Source organism: Lepisma saccharinum, chromosome 8 (genome assembly GCF_977018435.1).
Source record: "Lepisma saccharinum chromosome 8, izLepSacc3.1, whole genome shotgun sequence".
Taxonomy (NCBI): domain Eukaryota; kingdom Metazoa; phylum Arthropoda; class Insecta; order Zygentoma; family Lepismatidae; genus Lepisma; species Lepisma saccharinum.
In genome coordinates, this window is record NC_139236.1 from 39,524,489 (window position 1) to 39,547,091 (window position 22,603).

The 22,603-nt window shown below is 39.9% G+C and overlaps 1 protein-coding gene and 3 non-coding genes across 4 annotated transcripts in view; all 4 read left to right on the top strand.

The window, feature by feature from the left end:
* The window catches only part of LOC145990953 (F-box only protein 47-like), a 64,888-nt gene that overhangs the window by 19,354 nt on the left and 22,931 nt on the right, over positions 1–22,603 (top strand). The window lies entirely within an intron of this gene.
* Positions 6,205–6,278, top strand: TRNAT-AGU (transfer RNA threonine (anticodon AGU)). Its single transcript has one exon. It is a non-coding gene; the product is annotated as a tRNA-Thr (tRNA).
* Positions 19,707–19,778, top strand: TRNAA-UGC (transfer RNA alanine (anticodon UGC)). The gene has a single exon. It is a non-coding gene; the product is annotated as a tRNA-Ala (tRNA).
* Positions 21,394–21,465, top strand: TRNAA-UGC (transfer RNA alanine (anticodon UGC)). The gene has a single exon. It is a non-coding gene; the product is annotated as a tRNA-Ala (tRNA).

The following is a 22,603-nucleotide window of genomic DNA, read 5'->3' on the forward strand; positions in this document are numbered from 1 at the left end:
GAGATGTTTCGGGGGGGGGTGTTTGAACCCTAGAAACCCCCCTCTAAATACGGCCATGCATAGTTTTATTTACGTAGTGCTTGGAATTAACGTTTTCTCCGGCCAGAATTTTGCAACATCTTGAACCGAATAAGTTTTTGCATGAAATAATGGCCGAGTCCATGATTAACAAAATTGTGAGAAAAATATTCTACTTTTAGCGCCAAAATTGCTATTTTAGAAGAACTAGGTCTTAAGACTGGTAGGTATATACTTTCCTAAAATCATCCTAGGCTTGTCACAGCTTCTCGGTTCGACAGTAAATAGCAAAATTATGGTTTTAAAATATAATAAATAATAATAGTACAGTAAATAATAATAGTACAATAAATAATAATAACCCGTGAATGTACAGCCCGTAAAGGCCTTGGCCTATCTCCCGACTACCAGCCTCCCTTCCACAATCCTACGTAGAGGTATGGAGATCTTCAACCGGTGGGGTGACGTGGGGTCAGCAACGCGAACCCTCTTGAAAAATAATGTTTTTAAGTCCACTTTATGCACAGTAGGTTAATGATATGAATGTTAAACTCAACATTATTGAAGTAAAAGAACAGCATATTTCCTATTCATACATGAAACATGCATAACGGTACGGAAATTTCGTGTATTGTCGTTGCACAATTGTAATAATGTAAGGCAACAATTTATGAATTTTTATTATTTTATAATTTTATTAGTGAGGCGATTTCAATACTTTTGTTTGTCTGTGCATAGTACTATATTACTCATACTGGATGGATGAGCATTGTTTTACAGTTTTATCACATTATTGTAGATAGAATAATGATTCCGAATATGTATTTCTTTTAGTTGTGAAGATGTGATGTTTGTAGATTTCTGAGGTTATTGTTATTGATGGCGTCGTTTCCTAAACCGACATACGTCAATAATTGGGTTCCCCTAAACCGTTGCGCCAGATGAATATGCCATAGATTCTGAATGTATTTTTTTCTTTTCTTTTATGAAGGACCTTATTCTGGAGATGCTAATGGTGAATGTGTATCATGTGCAATCTTTGGACTCATGTTCAATGTACAGGTGCAGAACAAGACCTTTACTAGGTCTTTGATTACTGAAACTAACTGGCTTTATTTGTGTCGTCCTTGAGGACTAAATAGTTCAAGGAAATTACATTTTCTTTCAAGTTTATTAAAGGAATTGATTTACTCTTTAATAGAACCCATTAAAATATTATTACATATGCATCTGTTGCTTTGTAATGAAATTCCTAATTTAAACAGGTGTGTCGGTTTAGGAACCTATTTTCTCAGATGGCCTAATTATACCTGTTGTGAAAAAAATATTTTGTGAAACAGACAGGCCCGTAGCCAGGAATTCTTTGTAGGGGGGGGGGGTGGGGCGAAGTCAATCCTATAGGGGGCAATTTTTTAATATATTGTGTCGCAATGGCAGATATAGCAGGGTGCACAGAGGCACTTGCGCCCTCCCCCAAAAGAGATAAGTAACAGAAAGGGGATGATATCTTGAAACTGCAATGAATAAAAAAACTTCGAGCAACATCAAATAGCAATATTTCGATAATGACCTTTCCAGATATCCAAAGAATATAAAGTTTAACATAAATAGGCTAATAGGGACTGTATCTACTTGATATTTTCAGGTCGATAATGTAGACGATTAATATGTACCAACAGCTTTGGGTGTCTCTGCAGAACTGATTAAGGGAGCTCTGTGTAAATCATGCTTCATAATGATTCCCTCTAATTTCCAGTATGTAAGATTTTTACGCACAAAGGAATCTAACGAGAATCCAACACCATTGTATTGTGTTATGCCAGAAAAAATAATTCATTAAATAATAATGGTTACATATTATCTACACTTTGATGAATTGTGTAAAAATTTGTAATACATTTTTGTACTTGCTAAAACATTAAAACATGGGTCCCTTAGTCCATGACGGACTCTATTTCCTTCAAAGGGGAGACTCTAGCATCACTACAGACAATGTTTGCCTACTGGTTACGCTAACCATTTTGCAAAATATTGTGTGAATTGTATTATATTATAGTTGAAATAGGCTACATGTTTTTACACCTGACAAACAAATAGGAAATCCTTGATTGATCAAGGCCTTCTTGGATTACAGTGTCATCATTAATATTTCATATTAAGTTTCATAGAAAGAAATTGTTTTAATAGGGCGCAAACAATTTTACGGGGCGCCATGGCATTCTCTTTAAGATTTTTTTTTCATATGGATCGTTTAGCTCCAAGGGCCGACTCCCGCCGCCCCATAGCTATGGTTCAGAACTTGGAATATAAGAATAGCAGATATTGCGACCAACACGAGCAAGAAAATTTTACGAGATGTATTTTTATTTGTATAAAATTTGAAATCTAGTGGGGGGCAATTGCCCCTCTCTGCCCTTTGTAAGTGCCCTTGGCCGTCTGGAAGAAAAATGCAAGGAACACGTGAAAACTAATTCCATCATGAGTATTCAATTATCCTGCTATTCTTAGATTCTCCTAGTCTTGTTTTTTTCTTACTTCAATGTTCGCTTCCCCTAGAATGGACTTCCGTCCAAGGTCGGGGGGTGGGGGGTGGCGGACAATGCCCCCTGCGGTTGCGGCACTGTTTATGAGTGTCTCTTCATCAATTTTCATGTCATCACTCATTGTTGCGATTAGCTAGAAGTGGCAGAAAATCAACGCTAAGTAACAAAAATCAAATATCCACTCCATCTCTCTACCACATGAATCACTATTACCGAAAGGTAGACTTGGGAAATAAAAATTTAAGCAGTTCCAAGTTCATAGCAACACATCCAAGATAAACATCCGAACACATTAGGCACCTTTAATACAAGACTACTCAAAATGTCATAACTGTTCTAGATACTGAAAATTGTGAAATCATTTCCCGAAGTCTGAATCTGGAAGGGAATTCCCTCCCCCCCAATTCTGATACGACATTATTCGGAATTCCATGCACCCTAATAAATCACAAAATCAATAAGTGTCTTTGTTATATTGCTAGAGTAACACATGATATAATTGTAAAGATTAGTGAGAATTCCAGGTAGGAATGTGTTCTGTATTCATCACAGGGGGGCGGTTGCCTCCCCTGCCCCTCTAGCTACGGGCCTGGAAACAGAATGTTGCTATAATAGACACTGTTACACAACTTATACTTGTGCATGGAATTGGTGTGTATATTGATGTATTCCACTACCGAATATTCTTTCTCTACTCGAGTTAAGGGTAATAAACAAAATGGTATGTCGGTTTTGGTAACTTTCCTCTATAACTTTCATGTTCAAGATATGTTTTACAAATATGCAACATGGAGCGACAATATTGATTTAATAGGGAGCAAATAATTTCACGGGGCTCCATGACATTCTCTCTTTTACAATTTTTTTCATTTAGATCGCTCGGCGTCCATGGCCGACTCCCTCAGCCCCCTAGCTAAGGCTCTGAACTTGACGAGACTGAAAAAAAGGAGACATTGCGAGCCAAGCGACCAAGAAAAGTTTACGAAATGTATTATCATTTGCATAAATTTTGAAATCAAGGGGGGCAATTGCTCCTCTGTGTCCTCCTGCAGTTGCTCTTGGCCATCAATGTTTGCCCCCATATTTGTCCCTAATAGGGTGCAAATAATATCACGGGGCGCCAAGGCATATTTTCTTTCACAGCTTTATTTCATTACCAGTGGCGAAGCGTCCTATGAGGCCCGGAGGCCGGGCCTACCCTAATATATTTGTCTATAACGGATTATTTTATTACTTATAAATTTCATTAAACGACGCTTAATAAAAGAAAACTGAAATTCTTGGTCTTCCGATAATTACCGCAAGTTTGCAACCCTGCCTGGAACCGTATCTGAGTATTCAGCGAGGCCCGCCTGAGAGTGCCTCAGCTGGTCCCATAACAACCTATGTGATTCGTGCGGGAAAGCATAATTTCAGGGGTACGTTCGCCTGTAATATAACCTGGGAGGCCGGCCTCTTTTCTCTCTCTCTCTCTCTTTCTCCCTGACTTTCGAAGAGTGCCGATCGTGTACGAGCGCGTGCGTAAGCAGGCAGTGGACGTACAGAGCTTGTTGAAGCAGTGTTTCCATGGAAGATTCAGAGCTGTGCCGGGAGCGGAGCACACCCAGCTGCTAACATGTAGCGAAAATGTGTTGCTATCACCTCTAAGCCTGGCCTCCTAACCTATCAAAGTAGGCATTATTAGAATTCTAACTGCAAATAATGCATGCAAGTTGGTTACCAGTGTTAAGTTTGGTGCTTTCAGCTCTTTTGAGGAACCGCTTTTCGCGAAGTGTTAGCTGCTGGATGTGCCCCACACCAATCTCGATTCAGAGAGGGAAAGTATTTTATTTCTTTGAGGAAAGGGATATTGAAACGAAATTTCCTTTCATGATTAGTGACATAACTGAAAACGCGCTACTTTTAAAATGGGGCAAAGTACGTACAATGCAAACGTATAGAGAAAATCCATGTTACTGAAATTTTCTGGTCGGTGTGTTACACAGTCCGTGTTCTCATTTAGCATTTCATCATTTTCTAAATCATATTATATTTTTTTTAAAAAAGTCGCCTGTTGAAGAAGAATTATATGCACAAAAAAGTTAAAAAGAAATAATTGATTGATAGATTTAGTTTATTTTACTTGGCTTTCTGCCATTTTTGGCTAATTGGGAAGATGAGAATGAGCGATAATATGATGACATTGACGAAGGGACACTCACGAAGAACTCCTATGTCCAGGTGGGAATTCGAACCTGAGGCCCTTGTCGTAGCACGCTGTTATAACCAATCTGCCGCGGAGGTCATAAACGCTAAGTGACGATCAAGTGAACCAACCATTTCTGTAATGCGAGAAACATTTACAATACTGTTATTGAAGTAGCAAATAATTTTTACGAGCAGCTTTAATCTAACAAATGTAAGATGGCTAGGGCCTGACAGAACGGATTTTTTCATTGGGTGACGCGTGGTCAGAACATCGAGTCTCATTGTCACTTTTTTCTGACCTTCGAGACAGAAGCGCCTTTATTCTCAGATATCTAATCGAGACTAGATTAAAGTAGAATCTGAACCAATGCCTCCAGGAGGAATCGAACCTTCTACTCCTTGATTATAAGGCGAGAGCGTTAATCACATTATCCTTTACAATCACTATCCCGACTTAAGTAGACGAGATTCAGGGAATATGTTATCTTTTATTTTCTAGGGGCTATATTTTAACATAGCTACTACTGTTAAAAAAATCACATCTTCCCCTCCCCCAAACCCTGCTCCGTCCTGTGCCTACCCTTCCCGAGACAGCACGCTTCGCCACTGTTCATTACATCATTCGGCCCTCATTGCCGACTCCCGCCACCCCCTAGCTACGGCTTTGAACTTGACGACACCGAAAAAAGGAGGCATTGCAAGCGAAGCGAGCAAGAAAATTTAACGAAATGTATTTTCATTTGCATAACATTTGAAGTCGTGGAGGGTATTTGCTCCTCTGTGCCTCCTCTGCAGTTGCCCTTGGCCGTCAACGTTTGCCCCCCTTGCCCCCCTAGAATTGACTTTCGTCGAATGTTGGGGGAGGGGCAATGTATCCCTGTGGTTCCGTCACTGGCTACGAGTAACTAGCGTAATCCAGTCTCGGAAATCTCGTCGGGAGATAGGCCAAAGACTTCCAGGGCTGTCTAGCCACGGATTATTATTATTATTATTATATATTTTGATGAAACTGAAAACATTTTTTTTTATTAAGTATGGGTTACAAAACTAATTCCACCAATCCGCGAATACAGTAAAACGTCCACCACATATCTTAAGTACATTATAAAAATTAGGGGAAACATGTTTAAGTGAACTCCTGCCACCACAGTGCGTGGGTAAAAACTGAGGTGAAAGGCCCCCATGCCCCCTAATCGCCGTCACTGTTTAGAAAGTAATTGCTATCTTTCAGCTGATGTAGCACAAACACAATAATACTGCGGTTTGTGCAAGTAAACGTCAAAGCAAAGATTTAGAAAGGCAAAAAGAACATCCATTTCACTTCAGTTTGTGTAATATAACCAAATTTGGATATACATCAACGAATACTCACAGAAAATATGAAATTTCTTTTAAGATTAATATTGATGGAGCTCAATGAAAGGCTGTACCGTTATAAGAGAAAATTCTTGAAGTTGGCGCCGTGGCTTAGTTGGTTAAAGCGCCTGTCTAGTAAACAGGAGATCGAGGGTTCGAATCCCTCCGGTGCCTGCGAGCACTTTTTTTTTACTCTGCATTTTATACTTGGTATCATGATCAAATTTACAAGAATGAAACTATTCAAATGCTCAGTTTTTTCCAAATATCGGGGAAATGCCAACTTTTGCAGCGCCATTGTTCAATTTGAGTCTGTGATTTTGATCAAATTAAGTGTGATTTGTAGGGGTGTGCAGGACAGAATTTTTTGGGTCGGGACGGATTTTTTTATTTTTTTTATCCCGACATTCGGGGCGGGGAAAAATCGCCATTTACCGACTTTGTCGGGAAATTTTCGGGATGGGGAATGTTCAAACTTTCCCGACGCTCTGACAATCTCGAATTCTACACGTCATTTTCAACTTAAGTGATTGTTTTTGCATTTGTGGAATAAAAACAAACAATTTCCGGTATGTTCCAGACACTTGCAATGCCGAAAACTTCGAGAATTAACAAGTTTTTAAAATGACCATTCGGTATTTCCCGAAAAATCTGGAAGTCATTTCCCGAAGTCGGGATCCCGCACACCCCTAGTGATTTGTGTCCGGGACATTGCAAATGGGATCTCTGTGGTAAATTTTAAGGGGGTGCTTGCACTGGTAAGCAGGGGGAGCTGATCCTCTGACATTTGGATAAAATTTAAATTTTCAAAGGAAATTAGTAAAGAACTCGGGGAAAAACCAAAGTGTCAAGTGCAATCTCCCCTTATTCCTAAAAATGATCCCATTACCATTTCTGTATTTGAACAACTTTCAAAGGAAGGATGAAAATGGTAATTACAAAGTATTTTATTCTGCCTACGCTAGTGATGTTGAGGAAATTTAGGAGGAACGGAGTGTGTTACGTGCGTGTGGATCACTGCACCAAGGCATGACCCGCGGTTGTTCATTGCATCCAGTGGCGTGTCCAAGGGGGTGGGGGTAGTAGGGGCCATAACCCCCCTTTGGCCCAGTATTCCTATAAAAAGAACGTCAAATGCAGGAAAACATGGTAAAAGGAGGGCTGACTGCTACGAGAAAGTATTCGTAACCCCCCCACCCTTTCGCAAATCCTGGGCACGCCACTGATTGCTTTCCATTAAAAGTTGTACCCTTATCTGTAATTGTACTATCTGTCGCTGTTGTTGGCGATAAAAAATGGATAACCTACACATTTAGTAACATGGAGCGACGAGTGTTTAATGGGATTAAAAAAAACTGCTAATGCAATTTTTGATTTATGATGCACATCGTCATATCATAATACATAACCAGTGGCGTGTCCAAGGGGGGGTTGGTGGGGATATAACCCCCTTTTGTACCAGTATTCCTAATAAAGAACGTCAAGGGCAGGAAAAGATGGCAAAATGGGGACAGACAACTAGAGAAGGCATACATAACCCACCCCTTTCAAAAATCCTGGGCACGCCACTGTACATAACATACATTAAAATGGGCAAATAATGAACACAGGTGCAGCGAAATAGGGTTCAGTACCTCTCACTTTGGACTTCATTCTATTCGCGAAAAGAAGGTAATATAATTATTTATCTGGATATTCCTATTCTGTAGTCCCCCTCCCCTTTGACAAACATCCGAAACCAGTGGCGTAGCAAGGGGTGGGCGACCGACAGGGGCCTCGCGTCTCATGGGGTTGATACAAAAATGTATTAAATGGAAATGAGGGGGGGGGGATGGAAAATGCTAATTTTTGTAGGCAATAAAATTAAAACATTCTGTTCATATCTGGCTTTAAATTATATTAAACGTTATAATACATCAAATCGGGGGCGTAACATAGAGGCTCTAAGCATAAGGAGGCCCGGAAAAGTAAAAATTATTGTCATATTTCTCATATGAAACATTTACGCAAAAATTCATGATATTTGCGTGGACATTTTTACCCACTTATTCTTTTCTCGAATAAAAGGCAATTTGTCTTGTATTTTATTCTTTCTCAATCAGGCCCGTAGCTAGAGGGGGGCAAGGGGGGCAACTGCCCCCCCTGAGAGCCTGCTCTGCCCCCCTGTGAAAAATACACAACACATTCCTACCTGGAATTCTCACTACTCTTTACAATATTATATCCACTATTACTCCAGCAACATATCAAAGACATTTATTGATTTTATGATTTATGAAGGTGTGTGGGATTCCGTATAATGTATCAATATTGTGGGGAAAAAATTACCTTCCAGATTCACATTTCGGGAAATGATCTCGCAATTTTAAATATCTAGAACAGTTGTGACATTTTGAGAAGTCTTGTATTAAAGGTGCCTAATGTGGTTGGATGTTTTTTTTGGATGTGTTGCTATGAAGTTTGAACTGCATAATTTTTTGTTTCCCCAGTCTACCTTTTGGTAATAGCGATTCATGTGATAGAGAGAGGGGAGTAGACATTTAATTGTTTTTACTTAGAGTTGCTTTTCTACCACATCTAACTAATCGTGACAATGAGTGATGACGTGAAATTGATGAAGATACACTCACAAACAGTGCTGCAACCACAGGGGGGCAGGGGCATTGTCCCCCCAAATCTTGGACGGATGCCCAATCTGGGGGGGGGGGCAAACATTGAAGTAATGAAACATGACTAGCAGAATCTAAGGATAGCAGGACAAATGGATACTCAAAATGAAATTAATTTTCAAGTGTTTCTTGCATTTTTCTTCCAGACGGTTAAGGGCACTTGCAGGAGGCACAGAGGGGCAATTGCCCCCTCGATTTCAAATTTTATACAAATAAAACTATATTTCATAAAATTTTCTTGCTCGCTTCGCTCGCAAAGCTAAGTCGCGCACATTTGACAGACAATTTGGCGGATGAATTTATCATGTAATCTATTTAAATAATATATATTAAATAAAACTTTGAATATGTACACAATTTGGCGTTAACATGTTGCACATGCAATTTCTTATTTTACGTCGCTCCATGTTGCATATGTGTAAAATATATGTTGTACATGAAAGTTATACGTGTCATATGTACAAAAAGAATAACGTTCGTCATGCATATTCTGTCTTTCAAAAATATAGTTTGTGTGCTTGTTTTCCATTATTAGCTAACATGAAATTGAACGTGTTGAAAAAATTATTTCAAATCATTTGTTCAAACACAAATGCTTTAGCACCGACTTCTACCCCCTTTTGCACGATTTACGACGAAAATAACGTCTTTTAATGCTACTATTATTACTACCACTATTATTATTATTGGCACGTTTGTCCTGGTACTTGACCCTCTCCCCTCCAGATAAAAATGTGTGGTTTCGTCTCTGCTCACAAAGAACACTCATGCCCAGGCTCGAACCTGGAACACCTGGCTTCGTAGTGTGTTATGTAACCATGCCACCATGGAGGTCGGCTAGTGGAAGATGTAGGACAGCTTACCGGCTCAAATTATTATCAAACACGATGAAAATGTGATAGTGTTTCACATTTATTATTTCGGTTAGAAAGCGAAAAAATGTGTACTTTGATACGGGTTACACTAAGCATCTTATGGAGTGTAAATATCAATTTCAAATCTTATTAGCCGGCCCCCATGGCGGAGTGGTTAGCACATCGCACTACGACGCCAGGGGTCCCGGGTTCGAATCCTGGCCTGGGCATGGATGTTTGTGAGTGTCCATTCATAAATTTCATCATATCACCACTCATCCCCATCTTTGCAAATTAGCCAAAAGTGGCACAAAAGGCGATGTAAAATAAAGCAAGTCAATCAATCAATCAAATCTTATGAATCATTTCTCTATGTAAACGCATAAAATATGATAAGCAACGTAGGTGTGTGTTATGATATCCATTTTATAAAGGAAAAGTTAAGTTTTAACCCTGACTGTTCGTATGATATCGTTACCATAGCATGTTATATATTGCTCTAAGAAATTTAAACGGCAGTAAAAATAAATTACATTTGCAACTGCGAATCTATCAATGGGATTGCATACATTAACAAAATATGCCATATTTCTATTGCTGTAACATCGGAAGAAGAATTAGACGAGCAAATAGTGACTGAGAAAAGTTGCTTGCCTTGATGTCCTGTACACACTGTAAAAGTTGTCGGTGTTCATCAGGCGGCACCCTATGAATATAGGTTCACGAAAATGACAAGTAGAAAAAAGCTGCAGTCAAATAAATACGATTGAAAATCTCTCAAATTATATTCTATTTATTTTCTTATATTTATAATATTACATTTTGTCTGTAGCAGACGTTGTCTGTTAAAGTACCTCAGACACAACCTAATCTTTTGACAAATAATTATGTCAACTCTTCTGCTATGGAGTGGATTCTCCTAATTTTATTCATATATCTTAAGCCATTCTGTGACTGGAAGAAATCAGTATCAGCATAAAAAATAATGATATTTGGGGTTTGTAAGCTTCTGCTCAAAAAGTGATGGCGATAAGCTGCCCAGAGACCTTGTATCGTGGAAATGAGGTAAGGCGAAGGAGGCCCCTTATACCGTTCGGTTTCGTACCATAGTCATTAAGGAAGGTATTTTTCATAATGTAAAGAGGATACAACATTTCCCTCTATAAAACTTGATATGAAATATTAATGAAGACACTGGGAGTCCTATTTGTTTGTCGGGTGTCAAACTTCAACAACACAATATTTTGCAAAATGGTTAACGTAACCAGTAGGCAAATAATGTCGCAAGAGTATTTCATTTGAAGCAAATATAATCCGTGGTGGACTAAGGGACTCATGTTTTATCAAGTAGGCCTACAAAATATGTATTACAAATTTTTACACACTTCATCAAAGTGTACATAATATGTAACCATTATTATTTAATTAATTCGATTTTTCTTGCATAACAACACAATGGTGTTGTTGGATTCTCGTTAGATTCCTTTGTGCGTAAAAGTCTTGCATACTGGAAACTAGAGGGAATCATTATGAAGCACGATTTATAAAGGACTGACTTCCTTGATCAGTTCTACAGAGAAGCCCAAAGCTGTTGGTACATATTAATCGTCTATTAACATTATTGACCTGTAAATATAAAGTATATACAGTCCCGATTAGCCTATTTATGATAACTTTATTTTTATAGTCTTTGGTAGTCCGATAGGTCATTATCGAAATATTGTTATTTGATGTTGCTCGACTTTTTTTTGTTCGTTGGAGTTTCAAGATATCACTCCCTTCTTGTTACTTATCATTTTTGGAGGAGGGGGGCAAGTGTCCCTTTGTACCTTGCTATATCTGCCAATGCAACACAATATATTACAAATTTGCCTCCTCTAGGATTGACTTCGCCCCCCCTACTAAGAATTTCTGGCTACGGCCCTGTTCTCAATATGTAAAGCATCTCCAACTGCCACCAAGCGAGTGCGAGGCATTTAAATCAGTGGCGATTCCTCCGTGTAGGAAGTAAGGAACTTCCTACAGTTTCAAAAAAAAAAGTTAAAGTGCTCCCCTGTGCTTAGCACCACGCCATGAAGGCGTATGGGGGTGTGAGGGTAACGCCCCACACTTTCTTGATCCGGTCGTGAGTGGGGTGATGTGATCAGCATCACGCTCCTGACCGCCTTTACCCCCCCCCCCCCCAGGGTTCCCCCCAGGTACCCACGTTATTCGACGCTGGATGGGAGCCGGGGCCGCTTCCAACGTTAGAAAAGTTCCCGGATTTGAACCGGCCGGGGTTTCATTTATCCTTATTTTCAGTTTTCAACTTTTTGAGTTTAATGAGTGTTATAAAATTTTGAACGCAATCAAGGTTCGCTACTCGACTGTCAAGAGTCAATGTGCTAGCTGTCACCCGCTCCTTCCAGATCTGTTACCCAAAGACGACTAGAGACCTGCACAAGACCCGGAAAAAACCCGTCTGCGAGGAGGCGCGCCTACAATAATATGCAACACGCACGTCAAGCCCAGGTGTTCAAAATTAGAGACCTGCACAAGACCCGGAAAAAACCCGTCTGCGAGGAGGCGCGCCTACAATAATATGCAACACGCACGTCAAGCCCAGGTGTTCGAAATCGCGCAAGCGAGCTTCACGTCACAGTTGTGCACAGGCATCGACGCCTGACAGGCTTTTCTATTACCCGGGTCTTAAGAAGACCCGTGAGACTCGATGTAGTTCTTGCAGGTAGACGGCGAGCACTACTGTCAGTGTTGCCAACGGCCATTATATTTCACTACGCATGGAAATATTTGAATTTCTGCTAGGCGCAGGTGCCTTGAGGTTGTATAACCATTGGCGTAGCAAGGGGTGAGCAAAGTGGGCGACAACCCTGGTCCTCGCGCATATAGGGGCCTCGCGTCCTATGAGGTTGATACGAAAAACGTAATAAATGGAAGTGAGAAAGATAGAAAAGGCTAATTTTTTTGGGCAATAAAATTAAAACTTTTTTTATCTGGCTTTATATTCTAGTTTAACATTATAATTTGAATGAATACGTCAAATCAGAGGCGAGCGGGAGCTCTAAGCCTAAGGGGTCCCAAAAAAGTCAAAACAATTCTCATTTCTCATGTGAAACATTAACGCAAAAATTGCTTGGACAATTTTATCCAATTATTATTTTCTTGAATAGAAAGCGCTTTGTCTTGGCTTTTCTTCTGTCTCGTGACCTTGCATAGCCTACACGATTTTAATATGTTAATGATAAAGCACTTCAGACTGCCACGGAGCAAAGTATGGGGCATTTAAATGCTCCCGGTGTTTTAAACTGAGGAAGGGTATGGATAATATTTGTAGTTCTTCCTTCCTTCCTACAGATGCAGCTATTGCCCTCTGTAACGGGCACGAAGATGATTTATCTTCAGAATATCCTGATAAAGTTTTACGTTTCAGGAATGTGCTTAAATCTGAAATCAAGTGCTTTGGCAAAGTTTATTCTCCTGATAGCTCTACACTAGCTTCCAGTGTTCTCTGCATCCTGTACCGCCTTCTGTTTTTTTTCCTACTCTTCAAGTAACAAACACGAAAAAGGAACTTTCTCAAAATTGAAACTTAGGAAAAACTTCTGGAAGGTAGTGTCGAATGGCATGATTCAGCCCAAATTTACCGGACTCAGTAATCTCACTCTTGAACGAGAAAGGGCAAGATCTAATGTATGTAAAAGTATCTTTCGCTGCCCAGAAGCCAGCTTTCTGTTAAGCAAGGTGGTTTGATTTAAATCAAAATTTAAATTGGGGAATTCTATTTTTAAAAAAATCACTTATTGAAATCACTTTAAATAAAATTACAGAATAATGTACACACGAAATTTGTAGATATCAGCATTGGCAAAATTACACCAGAGAGAAAATATGTTTGATTGATTGATTCATTTATTTGGTCAATTTATGCACAATAAGGCTAATCGGGACTGGACCTACAGTTTAAAGTGGGATCCGAACCACCATGTGCCTCCACCGGGTATCGAACCCGGTACCCCTTGATTACAAGGCGACGACACTACCACTGCGCAATAGGGGAGCACCCCCCCGCAAAAGTAATGTAGAACAACCACCAGTAACACAAAGTCCAAAATATTTACGATGGCACTTCTTACAAAACTTGGTTCGTACTCCTTTACAGGTGTCAGCAGTGGCGGCAATTAGGGGCGGGGCCGAGAGAGTGCAGTTGCCTCCACCCCCCGACTTTTTGAAACTTTTGCACCACGCTAACCTCATGTATCAAGGGAAATTAAACTGTCCTTGCCCCTCCCCCCCACTTTTGCACCTTGGCCCCTTAGTTTTGGAACCCAATCGCCGCCACTGGGTGTGAGTGATACAAATGTTTTCTAGCAAGGAATAAATGTCTGCAATTTCAAATTGATAAAAGTGATGAACATTTTAAGTGCTCCTAGAACAGTTTAGAATCTAAAAGTTGGCAACGGTGACTGCGTGACTCATGTATCTGGAGACGGTGCAAAACCGGAATGAGCGTTCGCTGAAGATAAGCGAGCTTCGTCTTGCAAGGCCTTCCAGTTACCCGTGGGCTTTCGATGCTTGACGGGTCAAATCTCAGGTATATAGTTTTACTCGCCCGCCCGACCAGCCAGGCGGGCCTAGTAAGCGATTCTGACCGATATGCAGCCCTCTGTTCGAAATCGCGCAAGCGAGCTTCACGTCACAGTTGTGCACAGGCATCGATGCCTGACAGGCTTTTCTATTACCCGGGTCTTAAGAAGACCCGTGAGACTCGATGTAGTTCTTGCAGGTAGACGGCGAGCACTACTGTCAGTGTTGCCAACGGCCATTATATTTCACTACGCATGGAAATATTTGAATTTCTGCTAGGCGCAGGTGCCTTGAGGTTGTATAACCATTGGCGTAGCAAGGGGTGAGCAAAGTGGGCGACAACCCTGGTCCTCGCGCATATAGGGGCCTCGCGTCCTATGAGGTTGATACGAAAAACGTAATAAATGGAAGTGAGAAAGATAGAAAAGGCTAATTTTTTTGGGCAATAAAATTAAAACTTTTTTTATCTGGCTTTATATTCTAGTTTAACATTATAATTTGAATGAATACGTCAAATCAGAGGCGAGCGGGAGCTCTAAGCCTAAGGGGTCCCAAAAAAGTCAAAACAATTCTCATTTCTCATGTGAAACATTAACGCAAAAATTGCTTGGACAATTTTATCCAATTATTATTTTCTTGAATAGAAAGCGCTTTGTCTTGGCTTTTCTTCTGTCTCGTGACCTTGCATAGCCTACACGATTTTAATATGTTAATGATAAAGCACTTCAGACTGCCACGGAGCAAAGTATGGGGCATTTAAATGCTCCCGGTGTTTTAAACTGAGGAAGGGTATGGATAATATTTGTAGTTCTTCCTTCCTTCCTACAGATGCAGCTATTGCCCTCTGTAACGGGCACGAAGATGATTTATCTTCAGAATATCCTGATAAAGTTTTACGTTTCAGGAATGTGCTTAAATCTGAAATCAAGTGCTTTGGCAAAGTTTATTCTCCTGATAGCTCTACACTAGCTTCCAGTGTTCTCTGTATCCTGTACCGCCTTCTGTTTTTTTTTCCTACTCTTCAAGTAACAAACACGAAAAAGGAACTTTCTCAAAATTGAAACTTAGGAAAAACTTCTGGAAGGTAGTGTCGAATGGCATGATTCAGCCCAAATTTACCGGACTCAGTAATCTCACTCTTGAACGAGAAAGGGCAAGATCTAATGTATGTAAAAGTATCTTTCGCTGCCCAGAAGCCAGCTTTCTGTTAAGCAAGGTGGTTTGATTTAAATCAAAATTTAAATTGGGGAATTCTATTTTTAAAAAAAATCACTTATTGAAATCACTTTAAATAAAATTACAGAATAATGTACACACGAAATTTGTAGATATCAGCATTGGCAAAATTACACCAGAGAGAAAATATGTTTGATTGATTGATTCATTTATTTGGTCAATTTATGCACAATAAGGCTAATCGGGACTGGACCTACAGTTTAAAGTGGGATCCGAACCACCATGTGCCTCCACCGGGTATCGAACCCGGTACCCCTTGATTACAAGGCGACGACACTACCACTGCGCAATAGGGGAGCACCCCCCCGCAAAAGTAATGTAGAACAACCACCAGTAACACAAAGTCCAAAATATTTACGATGGCACTTCTTACAAAACTTGGTTCGTACTCCTTTACAGGTGTCAGCAGTGGCGGCAATTAGGGGCGGGGCCGAGAGAGTGCAGTTGCCTCCACCCCCCGACTTTTTGAAACTTTTGCACCACGCTAACCTCATGTATCAAGGGAAATTAAACTGTCCTTGCCCCTCCCCCCCACTTTTGCACCTTGGCCCCTTAGTTTTGGAACCCAATCGCCGCCACTGGGTGTGAGTGATACAAATGTTTTCTAGCAAGGAATAAATGTCTGCAATTTCAAATTGATAAAAGTGATGAACATTTTAAGTGCTCCTAGAACAGTTTAGAATCTAAAAGTTGGCAACGGTGACTGCGTGACTCATGTATCTGGAGACGGTGCAAAACCGGAATGAGCGTTCGCTGAAGATAAGCGAGCTTCGTCTTGCAAGGCCTTCCAGTTACCCGTGGGCTTTCGATGCTTGACGGGTCAAATCTCAGGTATATAGTTTTACTCGCCCGCCCGACCAGCCAGGCGGGCCTAGTAAGCGATTCTGACCGATATGCAGCCCTCTGAAGACGACCGTCTTTGCCTGCCGCTGAGGAACCTTTCTCGCCATTCTACAGGCAGATCGGTGAGGGACAGTGCAAGGGAGGGCGGGGGCACGCAGGGGGTTGCCCAGTTATACGCTCCGCGAGGAAGGTTCCGTGGGTTCCTCAACAGTGTTGCCAACTTTAGCATAATGGTTCTAAACCTAGCAAAATTGGAACTTCGTTGGCACGTAGCACTCTGCGTTTGGCATAATGGAAAATCCAGCATCATCTCAAAAACGGGCGTCCCTGGGAAAAAGAGAAATTGAATTCTAATGAAGATGTTTTGATGAAATATTTATTTTTAAGAAAATCTCCAGGTCTTGTTTGTACTTCTCTAGCGGACTTGTTTCAAACAAAAGGAAGTATGCCGACCAAGGGACAAGCTTTTACAGGCCCTGATCCATCCTCTTGTTTTCATCTTTTCTTTATCCTCCCCGATTTAACAAGGGAGGAACATTTCATAAAAGGAAATCGGTAGAAAGAGTTGGAGGTCACAAATAAAACAAACGGACGCCCTTACCAGTCATGGAATTTTCTTCAACTTTTTTCAAGAAGTATGCTAAACCCATTTTATCGATTGGTCGAAATTCCTAATGTTGCTTAACTACAATAAATAATCAATAACGCAGTTCACAACTCCAAAATAGCAAAATAAAATTAAACTTAAAACTACTACAGTCATCATAAAATGATGATAATAAATTAATAATAATTGTATAATAAAAATAATAAACCCTAGCATAATTTTGTCACATTTAGCGTAATTTATGAGTTGAAACAGCACCTTTTCTTATCAGGAGGTTGGCATTGGCAAAGCTGCTCTTAATCCACACATGACAGGCAGGGAGGGCCTGCAGATAACACTACAAATCCAATGGCTAATCCAAGGTACAGGCGATACATGTCACCAGCGGTGGCTCTAAGGGGAGAGCCGCCGTGCCATGGTTCTACCCTCAGAAAAAGAAAAAGCACTTGCTTTGCCAAAATATAGTTAAATTAATACATTTACGAACGAGGAGATTCGAATCTCGTAAGCGGCCGCCTCAATTCCTGCACCGCATCCCCAGCTGTTCTCTCACTTGCTCTGGGCCAGCATAGTCTGGCCTGTGCGCAGAGGCATGAAAAAGTCTCCGCAGGAAACGAGCGAGGAGGTGGTAGCCAGCCATAAGACAACCAGCCGTGCCCCATTTCGGCTGGCACGACGCGAGAGATTTCGCATTGAGTTGACATAGTTGCAAACTTCACAGAGAAGTGACTAATCCTGACCGATTTGTAATACTCGTTGGAGAAGTAATTCGCGAGAAATATACTTTGCTGCATACTTGGCAAGATCGAACGTAATATATTCCCCAAATTTATATAACCATTTAGATAGATGCGTCTAAAGAGCCATGCAGACTTTTTTGTTATAGATTTCTTCCTTAAGAAAAGATATATCCCTCGCTCTCACGCACACAGACACTCACGTGTTGCAACTGACGTTGACAATATTGAAGAAATTTTCTGTACAAAAGAATTGCCTAAATATCAAAGGGAATTCGCATCACCAGGCGATTTTTTACTTTAATATTTGTAAAAAATCACGCGAAATATCTATCACTATAAGAATTTCACTTGGAGATATAATTCAATTTCTTGCATTGAATTTTAAAAATTGTAGATCTACAGTTCATTTAGCAGATAATCATATTTCAGTTGTTAGTAACACCGATTGTTGATGTACCGTCTGCCGTGCTGGGGTTGCAAATTATGAACAAAGCAAGGCGAGAATACCGTGGTCGACTCTGTGTATCTAATTGTTCAGTGTTTTTCTTTTTACTGAAGTGAAAGTGTCCGATGTTGTGTGAAAGGAAAGCTAGTAACTAAAGATGAGTCAGATTAGAGCATTATTACATACACCGTTTTCCAAGGTACTATACGATATTAAATTAAAAGTTAAACAACTTGGCTGTCCCACGCCAGATTTAACAACAATTCTATTTAAAAATATCAAAAAATGATAAAGGTGACAGGCATCGAAATTGTAATAGTCGCATTTATTTCCTAGTAACTCTGGCCGACCTCCGCACATCATGCTACGACGCCAGGGATCACGGATTCGAATCCTGGCCTGGGCATCGGTGTTCTTTGTGAGTGTTCACTCATCCTTATCTTCGCGATTATCCAAATGTAGTACAAATGCGAAGTAAAATAAACCAATCTTAGGAACTCTGAATTTTTGTCTGCAACTTTAGTAAACAAAGTTCCATTAAAATTACCTCTTTCATTAGATTTCTATGACATATGCTAGCAAAAATTTTTCGATTTCTTGATCACGTTGGCACTACCCATCATACTAGCTCCCAGCCGCCACTGGATGTGACTGTGTAATTGAATGCATTTTCGAAAACCTGTTTACCATAACTTCCTACACCCCAAAAATTACACGAGTCGCCACTGATTTAAATGCCTGTTTGCAACTCAAGAAGGCAATGGATAATATAAGCAGTTCTTACTTCCTTCCTACAGCTTCATATATAAACTCCCGGAAAACAAAGAAAGACATTTTTAGAGTGAGTGAAATCATTAAATATCAATTTTGTCAGTACAGGGTGTCCACAAAGTCCTGCTACCGTTACGATGAAACTTAACTCCTAAACTATATGAGATAAATACATGCAGTTTTTTGCAACGTGTTCTACAGCTCTCAAAGTTTTATTTACAATTACAACACTTCCACATGTTGCCCTCAGGACGTCGAGACGGTATTCGATCTCCATCCATACATGCTGTAGCATAGCAGCATCAACCTGTTCGAGAACTTCTGCAATCCGTGTACGAAGTGTGACAATATCTGGAACAGGGGTTTCGTAGACACGATCCTTGACATACCCCCAAAGGAAAAAAAATCCAAGGGGGTGATATAAGGGGAGCGTGGTTGCCAAAAAATACCACTACTTATTAAAACTTTGAGAGCTGTAGAACACGTTGCAAAAAACCGCATGTCTTTATCTCATATAGTTTAGGAGCTACAGTATGTTTCATTGTAATGGTAGCAGGACTTTGTGGACACCCTGTATTATTTAAATATGATGATTTGGTGACGTATCCCTGAAGATTTTGTATCGACTGACATTGAGATTTCAAATTTAAGAACAGATGGGGGCTTCGCATTCTAATCTCGTCCAGGGCCTCGCGATATGTTGCTACTCCACTGTCCGAAACAAACATTAAAGTTTCAATGAACATTCTGGAAGAGAGCTAAAAATATTAAACTCACTCCGAACAAAAAAATAAACATTTTATATAAACATTAAAGCCATCATTTTTTTAAAAAAATCATACGTACCTCTCAAGGGGGTGTAGCTCAGTGGTAGAGCGTTCGCTTTGCATGTGAAAGGCCCCGGGTTCGATCCCCGGCACCTCCACTTTTTTGGCACTTGAAGTTCAAAATAAATAAAAACTGTAAATGTAAGCACATCATGCCTGAAGGATTGACGATCGCATATTTTCCATGGGGGGTGGGGCATTGTCCCTTATTATAATTAATGCAAATCATTGTTAACTTAAATTAAATGGTATGTGTAAATACATAGTTTTAGCTTGAATTTATTTGAAAGGGGGCGTGCCCCTACCCCCTTCCGGACGGAAAACCGTGCAAAATTGGGAATCCAATTTCTCGATTTGGCACAAGTGTATTGGTCGTCTACTTACGGATTAAAAATTATAGATACTCGAGCTTGGACTCAATTAAAATTAACCCGTAGACCTTATTCAATTTTGCGTTAATCTATATTAGCCAATTTTTTTTTCGAGTATGCCTTATATTTTTTATCGTGGAGAGAACAAAAAAAAGCGGAGTTTTTTTTAAAGTTTTGCAAACCATCGCTATGTTTGAAATTCTTTAAATAAAAAACGGGTTGTCCGATCGTTATGAAATCTTAGTAGGGTGCAGGCAGAAAGGTTTTAAACCCAATTATTAATTTTCAAGTTTTCAAAATTTCTCAAAAAACCGTTATTTTCAATTTTGCTAAACAACTTTTTCTTGGTAGGTATTGGGTAGTCCAGAAATACAATATTTGTCTTGTTTTGAAGCTTTTTGCATCTGTCTTTAACGTCTCTTCCATACCAGCAATGACAACACGCTGCTATTACCATTACGTACTACTACTGAATGTAAACAAAGATTAATCCTACATAGAGCGGCCATGTTGGAAACGACACTAGCGCTCAGGTGGTAATTTTAATCGCGAATTGCGAAACCGATTTTATACAGATATTTATTCAACGGAGTAAAGCTGTACGTGGAACGTAGCAACACCGCAAGCCTTGAATCGCACCGCCCGCCGGCAGTTTCCGCACGGACATCGCATGTGTTCCACGTATAGCTTTACTCCATTGAATAAAAGTTTGTATAAAATTGGTCTCGAAATGTGAATTGACAATGACAATGCATTTTAAAAACAAATGCAAAGAACTTTAAAACAAGACCAATATCGTATTTGTAGGACTACCCAATACCAAGAAAAAATTGTTTGGCAAAATTGAAAATAACGTGTTCTTTTTAGAAATTTTGAAAACCTGAAAGTTAATAATTGTGTTTGAAACCTTTCTACCTGCACCCTACTGAAATTTCATAACGATCGAACAACCCGTTTTTGATTTACAGAATTTCAAAGATAGCGATGGTTTGCAAAACAAAAAAAAAAACGGCCCTTCTATTCTCCTAATAATCCTTTGCGCAACAGCCCTGAAGGGCCTTGGCCACGACGATAAAAAAAATTAGTTATACTCGAAAGAAATTGGCTAACATAAATTAAAGCAGAATTGAAACTCTAGTATCTATAATTGTTAATCCGATAGTAGTCATCTGTCATCGTCACAGTGCATCAGTGTTGCGTGAAGCGTTGGGTAAGTAACGTTGTACTTTGTCCAATCTTTGACCTTTGGATCAGTTCAGATTCCGACACAATTGCAGACAAGCGAATATGGCACGTTCAAAATGCATTTCACAATGCAAAGGCAGTGTGAATAATATAAGTTGGGGGTGTAGCTCAGTGGTAGAGCGTTCGCTTTGCATGTGAAAGGCCCCGGGTTCGATCCCCGGCACCTCCAGATTTTATATCTATTCCTCCATTAATTTGTGGCAGGAATTGCCGAATCTGCATGCATGTAATGATATCGAATAAACGTAATGTTACATTCCAGGTAATTTTTTCATGAAGCTGAGTGGCTTAACACTAAAAAATATATATTGTCAGACAAACGCAAAAGCAAATTAAGGATCGTGGAAGCTTTTATAAAGCAAAAAAAAATAAAAAATAGTCAGTTTCTAAGATGGCGGAAACATCTATGAAGCAAAAACCGTCAGTTTTCTAAAACATAGGGATCAACTCCTTGGATATTTTTTTAAAAAAAACTAATAATGAAACTTCAGTGAACATACGCAAATTTAGCACTGTCAGTTAATAAATTATACTGCATGTTCCTCGACGAGTGTCCGCCCCTTGTCCCTCCATGATGGTGTTGTGGTAACACTATTGATTTGTAATTAATAGGTCCCAGGTTTTATCGCCAGGGCTCTAAATGAAAATTTTCACGAAACGGAATGCTTTACTTTCGATAGTTTGGTGCCGTCTCCTTTCTTTGTCTCTGATTACTGTAGCATCAAAATTAACAATGACACACAGTATTACAATTCATAATAGTTAATATTAAACATTTACATAAGCATAAGATAATATCAAGTACATTGGACAATGTGTGGGCGTAACTCGCAGCCTAACTTTGTGGGGGCAGCAGTGGCGCAGGAACGGGGGGGTACAGGGGTACATTGTACCCCCCTAAATTTTTGAAGGGGGTACTGTACCCCCCTAAATTCGTAAATCGAGTTGTACCCCCTGTACTCCCCTTGCTAATTTGACAGCAGACGCAAGGTGCTACTGTTAAAATAACCTATTTTAAGTTCGCCCAATAAAAAAAAGTGTATATTGTTTATAACTTATAGGCCTAAACATTATCTTCCTTACCACAGAAATTCAAACCATTGTAATCTTATTCTACTACATTGTGGTTGCTGCTATGCTACTAATTAGTTCATTGACCTAACTTCTTGGAAACCTCTTTAAGGAGATGAAAATTGTTTAAAATGTGTGTCGAACGATGGAATCAGATTTGCTCTCAGACAATCAAGTTGCAGACGAATGCTCCTTTGCGTAAGGAGGGGTGGGGGGTACACTTTTCTAAAGAAGTG